We start from the raw sequence: 10,829 nt of genomic DNA on the forward strand, positions 1-10,829 counted from the left end.
CACCACGACCCGCGGCTCCCCGTCCGTGCGGGGCGCCTCCTCCGGCGCCGCCTCCATGCTTCCCGCCAGCCCCAACTCGCCCCGCGCTGCGCCGTCCCGCGCCCCGCCAGGTCACAATGGGACGCCCGCTGTCAGCCCGGCAGCGTCCCGCCAGAGCCCGGCTGCTGCAAGGACTCGGCCGGAGCTGTGCGCTGCGCTCCGGCGGGTCCAGCGGTCCTCCAGCGGGAGCCTGCCTTGATGTAAGTGTCATAAGCAGGACCCCTGTGCGCCCTTCTCGCCGCAGGGGCAGATGGCAGAGGCCACCGGCTGCTCTCGGGTTGGCTCCCCGTGACTTCACGTTTCGTTGCGTTGGGTGCGTAGTGCTGTCCCCCGGTGAACACGGTAGGTTTGCCACTGTTTTGTTGCAGTGTGACTGACTGGGCCTGAGAATTGCATCTGACCCGTGGGCGCCCACCAACTCGTTGTACCCCGCCCAGCCCGCATGCCTCAGTTTCTTATTCCTGGATTCCTTGGAATGTGCTAATTATATTAGGTGGTCAGATCTTGTTATGGCTTGACCTTTAAAAAATCTGTTAGATCAGCTAATCTTGTAGCTCTGCTTATTTTGGGGGGCTCAGTGGTCCCATGATCAGTGCAAACAGTTAGATTCAACACTTTGGTTAAATTGTGACAGACAAATTCCACTTGCAGTTTGCAAACTTACAAGCTTTGCATTAGCTAATCTTAACTGCTTAGACCATTGCCTGAATGTCTCCAAGAGCATATATTTATTGCTCATGATAGTAACCCCTCTGGTTCTGGCTACCACAAAGCATGTAAGAATCCCCTCTTTCACTCTGTGCTCAAGAACACCTCAGCATGTACAAACATTATACTTTTATTGGTATGAGAGATTGGAAAATGGTCTATACCTGTAACAGAACAGAAGTTCAGCACGAAGACTGGTTTATAAAAGGGTGGAACCCAGTCTGAGATTTAATCCCCTCCCTCCCCACCAAAGGGTGAATGTGTGTACCAGTCTAAACTACCTCTGGCTTTTTGAATGTCTGTACCTAACCCTCCTATACACCCCTCCCCATGTTTGCTGCTGCTGCTGCTTTCCCTGCTGTCCTGTAGGGTTGGGAAGCTTCAAAGCCTCTCCTGACCCAACCAGCCCACACCTTCTCCCAGCAGACTGGGCAGTGGAGTGTGTGTGGGGGGCGGGGGGAATCCATCATCTGACCCATCACTGCTGCCTGCCCTTGCTGCTCCCCCACAGAGCTCAACTGTGGCAATGTGGTCTGATCTTAAAAAGGAGTGCAGCGCACACCACTGTACCCACTCTGGATCTGACCCTGGACTGGAGCCATCAAGATGCAAAACCATGGAAGTTCAGATTAGGAGCCAAATGCCAAGTGGCTGACTCATGGCTCATGTCCAGGAGAGGGCAAGCTGGGACCACTCACTCACAATACCTCCTCATATTCCATACAAAAAAGCTACAATAAAAGACACTTAGGTTACAGGGTAAAATATTCAAAAGCGAACAGAGGCAAAAACCTAATGCAGCTCATGCCACCTTTCCTCCTTGTGAATGGGCGTTGTGCTCCACCCTTTACTTAAATGCTCGCAGAGGCCCTCAGGCAGTGCATGTAGTCTGGACTCTGCAAGTGAGGCAATTATTCCAAATTACTCTTTGCCCCTCTCATTCAGAATATGCCCACTAGCCAAACTGCATAGAGTGTGGGGGTTTAAAATTTCTCCATGGACTTTTCCTATGAGTCTGTGTCTGACTATTAATATATAGATGAATTTATCAGGGCGGGCTGTATATCCCCATCTTATACATAAGGATTTATGGCACACAGAGGATAATGCCATCATTTCCAGAAGCGTCCACTAATTTTGGGTGCCTGTAAGGCCAAACTTGAGACATGCAGAGCCTGAGTTTTCAGAAGTGCTGAGAATTCTTGCAACTGTAACAGGACTCATCTCCAAAACTGGGAGCTGCCCTGAGCCCGTTGTCCTGTCCATGCCTGCCACCTGGCTGGTAAATTAGCATCAATTTGGGAGGCTGCCCTCAGAAACTGGAGTGAGCCTGTAGGTGCCTCACTCCACCCTGCTTATCATCAGGCCACCTCAGTCTGGCGTGATCTTTTAACTGTCCCTAAAGCAGAGTGTCTCTTACTTTGATTGGCCTCAGTGGGTTGGCAGGTCAGTTAATTGGCAGGTCAGTTGTCCCCCTGAGCTGCCTGCACAGCCAGCTGAGGCTGAAGGCAGGGAGAATGCCAGGTCCAGTTGCTGGTGCAAGGGGCCCTCCCCCAGAGAGTCCTTATGAGCCTTCTCCAGGAGGAAAGGGAAGGAAGGAGTGGGGGTGCTAGGGAGAATTTCCATTTCCCACTGCATCTTACCTGCAGTGGTGCTTATTCGTAGCTGCTCTGCCATAAGGCGCCTAAAGGACTGCCAGCAAAGATTCACATGTTATACCTCAGCTGTGGGGCTCAGGAAAAGCTTTCAGTGTATATCAGAATCTGTTTGGGTTAGGGCTTGTGTCAGGTAGAGCTGGGTAAGCACTCTAGCCTCTCTCAGGAAAGCAACACGACCTTGAGGGATGGGGTAGTCTGTTGACAATTACTCATATTTATGGCCCCATGAGACTGACTGCACAGTAGCCCAATACTACTGTGCAGTAGTGTTGCGTGGTAAAAACCATGCTGAGACACTGCTGTGCAGTAGTATTAGGCTACTGCACAGCAGCATCACTTAAAAGGTGTTCGGCAGTGCTACTGCTCAGTAACTCAGGTTACTGTGCATGTATTTAGTACTTGTTTATACAAGTATTAAATAAACGTGCAGTAACAACCGCACAGTAGCGTCTCGTGTAGATGTGGCCACAGACTGACAAGCCCCAACAACAGTAAGGGGGGCCGAGGCTGGCACTTCTGCTTCGTTCCATGCCAGTGGAGCAGGGCTTGTGTATTGATGCTCCTCAGTGAGGAGCATCAATAAATCAGTATCACCAGTCTTCCATGTGGACAGTCATCGGGCCAAGAACATGCTGAATATCAGAGTAGGTGACTATATCCATGCTGAATATCAGAGTAGGCGACTATATCCTTCCCCATGAGCATACCCCAACTTACCAGTCACATTAATGGGTGACTGGTGCCTCCTGAGACTGAGGGGGCACAGTTTGTGGGCAGCAGGGTGTCGAGCAGTGACTGCCCACAGAAGCCGGCGGAAGGCGTTGGGGGGTTGGCAAGCAGTGATTCCCCACAGAAGCTGGCAGCGGTGGTAGGGGGGATGAGCAACGACTGCCCACAGAAGCTGGTGGCAGTAGCAGTGGCAAGGTGGCAAGCAGCGACCTCCTGCAGAAGCTGGCGGCAGTGTCGACAGCGGCATGGCAAGTGGCGACCGCCCGCAGAAGCTGGCAGTGGTGGTGGCCTCCCACAGAAGCTGGCAGCAGCAGCAGCTAATCTGAGGGGGGCACATGCACCTCCCTATGCATCACCTATGGTCACGTTAGACCATTCACTCACATTCAGAAAGCCAGCAGTAAAGTCTCTGCACAGGTAGCTGCCTTAAGATGTTTAGCCAGCATGACATGGGGTGCCATCTTAAAAGTGTTCAGACCCACCACACTGGCAGTGGTATATGCCCCAGTAGATTACTGTGCTCCTGTATGGTGCAGAAGTTGTCACGTGAAAAGAGCTCGGCATTGTACTTAACTGTGCTCAGAGACTCATAACAGGTTGCACAGCTTACACATAGAGCAAGAAGAGGAAGAGGAGTCAGGTACCAGACACTAGGTATCAGATCCTACTCCAGGAAAGCAAGTGAGCAAGGGCTGCCTGTATGTTTGGCTTGCTGAGTCTTTGTTTGGTGGGCTGCTTTTTTGAGCTTGTGCTCTGAGTATCTGGGAGTGCTCCTAGCTGAGTAATTGCTGAGTGATTGCTGCCTGTGTCTGACAAAAGCCCTAACAAGGGGGTGGAAGCAGTGCAGGCCCAGAAGGGTATAAAAGGAGACTCCCTGAGTGACCAGGGAGTGAGCAAACAGGGACAGCAAACGGTCGTTTGCAAGCAGCTTTTAAGTCACTTTGCAGGTCAGTTTGCTGCTCCCATCTTTAAAGGGAAGCTTAAACACGGCGCAGACTAGGCAAATCAAAAGTTAATTTCTGTGCATCACAACAGTGAAAAAATCATCAGTGTATCCAGTGAAGAACAAGCGGGAGCATCACTGGTGGGAGGCATTATTAGGATGGTCTCCATGCACAACAGGAATACTTAATGTAATGTTGCACCCTATTGTTTTTACTTTAATCATTCAAGTTGTTGTTGTTGTTAGTATATTAGTAATGTTAATAGTTCTAAAGGGGATGTACATGAACCTAATGATATTGGCTTAGTGTCAGGCAACTGTGGACACCTTATGAGGCTTTCCCCCCAATCAATCGGCAAAGCTGAGATAAGTGCTGAGAGCTGCCACATGTCATTCCTCCACAGGTGGATGCACCCCGCTTGGCATTGAGAAGAGTCGAGTCTAACCCTTGTACCTGGACTGTTGACTAAATGATAGTGGTGTCTTAAATGGAACCACTATCATGGAGGAGATTGCAGACCTTGACGTCCATTACAAAAGCCTGGACATTACCAATGCCATTTTGAGGCCTTGGCATGAGGAGTGATGTGCCCAGGTGACCTACTTAGCTGAATTACATAACTGCTTACATAACTGAGCTAGTTAGCGTGAGAAAAGTGACAGACAGAATGTGGGTAACTAAGTAATGGGGCAAAGGTTGCTGTGAGAGGGTGATTGGTGAGATAGTTGCCATGAGGGGGTGATTGGAGTGGAAAGAAATAAAAAAATAATTGTGGAACATATAAATATAGTTACTGTAGCACCTTAACCCATAGGAAGCTCAACAGTTGGGAGGCTGGAAACCTGAGAAGACCTTGCTATTGTGGTTGTGACCCCTGGTGCTATGACAATGCCCAGCCAGCTAAGTCAACACATCGCATGGAAGGCCTACATAAGAATATCCCTGTAAACTGTCCAGTTTTGTTTGGTATTTCTTATGTGTTTAATAAATTTTGGATTTGAAGCAGGAATAGCTTCGACAATCAATCAATCTGATCATGCCATCCCTTCATTAAAACTGAGTGCAACAGGGCAGCATCCCCTGTTACAAGGCTGCATAAGGTTTTCAGCAGCCATGTGTTCTACTGTGTGCTGGGGATATTCAGAGCTAGAGATGATGCCCAGAGGAAGAGATGTGGGGAACAATGACACAAGCCATGCAGGGGGAAGTGTATCAGGTATAGGGGACAGAAACAATGCAAATATAAGGCAGCAAAATAGGTTGCCTACCAGTAGTGTAAGGATGGGGAAGTGCAGGTGGTACGTGTCCCATATGCTGTCTAAGGAGTAGGAGTGGGGTGCAGAATGGATGGCTTTTCCCCATTCTGCCTCCATTTTCTGGCTCCAGCAAGCAGCAGCAGCACAGAAATGTATGTCAGTAAGTACAGGGCCCTCTGGAAAATGCCCACTGTCAAAGCCTCCAGAACCAAAAAGTACAGTGGGAATGAAGAGGGAGGACTGTCTCAGGCATATTGCTGGTCAGAGACCACTTTGCAATGGCAGCTCCAACCATGAGGGTGTCCCTGAATAGAATAGACTGTTCTATCAGGCAGTAAGGGGGACACTCTACAGCAATGCTTTTCAACCTTTTTTCATTTGCGGACCCCTAAAAAAGGGGTCACAGGGGACACAGACCCCTTTAATTTGTAAGGGTGGGTATTCACATACTTTTGATTGATCATAGTCATCTTTCACAGATCCCTGAGACATAGTCTGCAGACTCCCAAGGACCTGTGGATCACAGGTTGAAAACCTTGTCCATGGAGCCAGTGCCCATTGCAGGGATGTGTGGAAAGCAGATCACAACTCTGCCCTGGGCCCTGGCCCTGCACTATCACTGCCCATGATCCTGGACCCAGCTCCCCGCTCCTGTCCCACTCCTGGACGCTGCACCCCATCTGCCTGCAGCCCCATCCCATCTGCCCAACCGAGCACATCCTGCCTACAGAGGTCCCGGGATGGTCTCCGTGGAGACACCACCTACCTGCTTTGTCTGGCACCCCCAGTAGTGCGTGTGGGGTGGATAGGCCCAGTGCCACATAGGATCAATTGGCATCTTTCCACCCCTGCTCTCCTCCCCCCTGTGCCAGGAGGTGTAAACAGGTGTGATAGAGCACCAAGGCCAGGTCAGTAACCCCAACTTTCCCTGCCCAGCCCGCAGCAGCTCACCAAAACTCCTTAAGTGGCCCTCCAGGCCAAATAATTGCCCACCCCTGATAAAGAGCATAGCAGGCCATTAGGAAGGCACATTGTCAGATTAGTGTTGTACCCCAGGACTGGAATTTCTAGATGAGGAGAGCTGCAGATCAGGGCTTAAGGCACAATGGCCAAGTCCTTGAGGAGAGATCCTGTGCATTGTAATAGCGAGGATACTGCAGGACACAAGTGGATGATACTGGTTGATGTCAAATGTCCTCTTTGCTCTGAGGTGGCATTATTACACAAAGAAAATATACCAGTAAATTAAATATTAGGACAAACTTCAAGTACATTAAAGGCAGAATTCTATTTCACTGCTAAGACGCATATGTCACCATTTTTAGTCATCCAAGTCACCCAGTGGCTTCCATCGTAATTCTGTTTCATGTTGTGTAATGACCAAATAGCTTTGGATTAGCACCCCATGTTGCTGAAATAGGTTGCAAAATGCATATTGAATAAAATGGTTGGAGAACTGTTGGTTTTTGGTTAGCAGCTTGTGGTTTGGGGCCTTTTAACAACTCAAGACTCAAGACTCATGCAGGACTGAATCATAGGTACTAGTGACAGAGGCTCCGGACAGTAAATGCAAATTGATTTTCACTAGCATTTCCCTTTTCAGAGGTAGTTTCTTATCTAGGACAGTACTATATCTCTCACCTCATGCTTGATTTCTTTAACAACCTCATGACAGTCTTCATCAAAAGCGTTTCAGTAGGTTTTAAAAAAAAAATCACCCTAGTTCTTCATTATTCATGTCTGCAGCTTATTTTCTGTCTTCACAATCTTTTGTTTCATTAGAGGTAATTACATTTCTCCTTTCCACAAAGAGTCACTGTCAAACCTTAGATTGAGGCAATAAATGTTTAATTGATCTTCAAATGAAATGGTTGCTTGATTCTCTCCTATCACACTTGCAATAACCTGATGACATTTATCAGTCTGTTGGTGTATTTTGTTAGTCAGTCCTCACTTCTGTTGTTTTTGGTTCAGCAAGTTTGCTCCTTTTTTCATCTTATTCCCAATGCCTATTGCCAGCTCTGGGGTGGAGGAGGGGAGGGGGAGCAGAATTAAGTCTGTGGGACAGGAATGCATTAATTTTTCATTTTCTGGTTTTCAGAGGTTTAAGTCCAGGTTCACTTACTGCTCTGGAAGGGACTAGGCAACATTGGGTGCATCTACACGAGATGCTTTACTGCAGAGTTGACTAATTGACTGCACAGTAAAGCATCACCGTCTACATGTGCAGGTGCTTATTGCACAGTAAATTAATTTACTGCATAGCTAACTAGCTACCTGCAAATGCAGGTAGCAAATTAACAGCACTGTAGTAACTGCGCAGTAGTGCACATGTAGACACAAACCAGGAGCAAATTTGCTCCCGGTCAGCCCCACCACCAGGGGGCCAGCCTCAGGCTATCCCCAGTGCCACAGGGCTTGGAGCTTCTCCAGCCCCAGGGCTGAGGTGCTCTTTGCTTGCCTCAGCTTGCCCTTTAAAACTCTGTGGTGACCCTAGAGGCCTGTGCCACCTGCAGCCTACCTCTGACCACTAGGTCCCACAGCAGTGGCCCTGGGCCAGCTGTAGCAGCCTGCCTGGACCCTGCCATTGGCCTCCAGCCCAGCACCACCACCTGTCTACCTGTCTTGTGTTGCATGCCTGCTCTATGTGCTGCAAGCACCTGCCCAGGCCCAGGAGACCCAGACTCTCACCCATAGCCCCTGCAGGCTGTCGAGATAGGCACATTGACATCATCCCCAGTGCCATACTCCACCTCCTGGGGGCTTAAATTGTCCCAGGATGAGACTGCAGATCTTGTAGCACTGTGAGGCAAGGATGAGGTCCAGAGCCACCCACATCTATGAAGACCTGGATGCCCACATGTGGGAGCACAGGCATGACAAGTCAGTGCACCGGTGCTGCATAAAGGTCAAGGCCCTGAAGGCACTCCCCTTGTTCCCTGGACTTCCCCCCCCCCCAATCCCTCGCCCCCCAAAAAATGTATGCAGGGAGGCAGGAGGCAGCACAAAACTATATTAAGCAGCCTGTGCCCCCTCAGCTAGGCAGGCATGCGCCTCTCTCATATGGAGAAACATGTTGATGCCAGTGGTGATATTGTCTTCAGATGCATAGCATAGGCACAGGTACCCCTCCAGGCATCAGCAAACATTGCAGGGAAGTGCAGGCTTTCCCACCACACTGTCAAAGCTCAGGGGTCCATGCTAGATTCTCAGGTGTGCCTGGGGCACCATGGCGATCAGCAGCAGTAGGACATAGTGGGTTGGGCGCCCCTAGGTCTGTGAAACAGTTCATCACGGAGTGCTTGGGACACTCTCACCAGAAGCATGCTCAGGGCATATGCAAGGGGGAGGCATGCCCCAGAGTGCCTCTCCAGAGAGGCCAGCTGTGGGGAGAGCAGGGATGCCACCAGCTTTGCATCCCAGTCACCTGGGATCCCTTTGCCCCCCAAACCCAGCCACTGTGGGCCTGGCAGCAATGGAGGAGACAGCCTGGCCTGCAGGAGAATGAGGAGTGGATCTGGAACACCTGCAGCAGGTGCTGCCAGGGTCCAGGCCTACCCCAATCTGGGAAGGGGGCTGGGAAGACAAGCACCCAGCAGCCCACCTGCCCTTTGGAATGACAGGGGCTAGGGGGCTAGGCCAGCAGCCGCCTGTGCCAAGGCCTGCTTGGCTGACTTACCATGGTCCCTGGGCACCTGTGAATATACAGACCCCGATCTGAGGCCAGGCAATGCACAGCCCCCCAGTATAGTGCATTGTGAGTGGGTGTCCTGGGTCAATCAGAGAGATAACGTACTTTGGTAGAGTTCTTCCTCCTAGTGTTTGTTCTCGCCTGCCATGACTTTGATGGGAGTTAAAATTAATATGTAGGAGGGTAGCTTCTGATCCCAACTAATGCCAAACTGACTCTCTTTTTCCCTTGGGAGCACTGTCGCTGGGTAAGACTGGCAAAGCCTCCATCTCCGGACAACACCCCTGTGCATTTGGGTGCAACCTTCAAGGAGAACTGGGGTTTCTCACCCACACACCCTGTTCCCCCTCTCTGCTCACTCTCTCTCTCTCATTAAAGAAAGGATTTGTAAATCAAAGTATTAATTGGATAGCTGCTGGCTTTTAATTTACTCTCTCTCTCTCCATCCAGAGAGATCCGACTTACAGCCGGACAAAATTCCATAATCAGTTCTAAAGGAAACATCCGCGCACAGTAATTGTCAACAAAAGTCTCTAATGTGAATCAGAGCAGCCGCCGGCAGCCGCCTGACTCACACCGGAGGGTTTAGATTTAGAGCTGTTTACTTACGTCGCCTAGATAGTGATGGACGACGCAGGCGATCCTTTGTTCCGTTACAGCTTTGGTTACAGAGTTGAGTATACGCATATAACTTCGGTTACAGAGTCGAGTACACGCACGCAGTCAGGTTACAACGGGATAATGACGGACGTGGCGCCGGAACGAACGGTCGAGCTTGCAAGACTTTCTACGTCAATATTTTATGCTGACGGGGTGATTGATTGGGAATTGATCAATTTCCCAATTCTCTGGTGACAAGCACAGGTGTTTCCTGTGAGATCCCCAGAGCTCTCCGACTTGGGCGGAAACTGTTAAACTATTTATAGGCAGAGGTGTTTGACATAGACATCCAATGACGGGCCGTTATGTGGAATCTTTAATTTTTGGCAGGTGGCAGCTCTTTGTCTCCTCAAGTTACAAGGTAGTGGGTTAGGTTTCTCTACCTGTTACGTGTGTGCTACGTGTGAGGAGCTTATGCTTATTTTTGGACCAATTATATATAGTTTCCCCTAGCATTTTATTTCAGCTGACCAATTATCTATAGTACTCCAGCCGCGTTTTGTTTCAAGGAATTTTTGGCAGGGATGTCTTTTAACCCTTAATCGTCAAAATGAGGATGATTTGAATGGTATCTTTTGCTCAGTGGCATGGGCACAATTTAATTGGGTTGTGACATAATGAAATGTGGGTACCTGCTCCACAGGGTCTTTGATGACCTTCTCTTTTGGTGCAGCAAACTACCTGACAGTTGCTTTCTTCAGGCACACTGCCTGCTCTGTTTTCGTGCCTCTGCACGAAATAGCTCCATCGTTGCTGATTCCCACAGGCTCCGGCTCCAGCTCCTTTCCCCTTCCGGGGACTCCACTGAACAAGTACAGCTCCTTTCATAGGAGCTTAGTCAATTGATTCTTCTTAAAAACGCTGCTTTCCAGTGCCACGGACGCTCGTGGCACTGGCGGAAATGACGTCACCTCTGCAGCTGGTCACGCAGCATCCGGCAGGTTTCCTTGCACCGTCTCCCTCCATAACAGGGTCAACGGCTCCCTGTTACATGCATGTTATCTCAGAAATTTTGCAAACTCTACCAAACAGCCTCTTTCTCCTGGCTCTGCAAGTCCAGCAGCTGTACACAGGGGAGAGGCACCATCTGCACATGGGGATGCACCATCAGGGTCACCACCCGTCTCAGCCGGGGCCCTCCATA

The 10,829-nt window shown here is 49.9% G+C and overlaps 1 long non-coding RNA gene across 1 annotated transcript; it reads left to right on the plus strand.

Moving 5' to 3' along the window:
• The first annotated feature begins 6 nt into the window (after positions 1-6).
• Positions 7-5,081, plus strand: LOC112551284. The gene is made up of 3 exons (XR_003095560.1): positions 7-381; positions 4,482-4,672; positions 4,893-5,081. It is a non-coding gene; the product is annotated as an uncharacterized LOC112551284 (long non-coding RNA).
• Positions 5,082-10,829: the final 5,748 nt, after the last annotated feature.

The sequence above is a fragment of the Alligator sinensis genome, unplaced genomic scaffold (assembly GCF_000455745.1).
Source record: "Alligator sinensis unplaced genomic scaffold, ASM45574v1 scaffold773_1, whole genome shotgun sequence".
NCBI lineage: Eukaryota > Metazoa > Chordata > Crocodylia > Alligatoridae > Alligator > Alligator sinensis.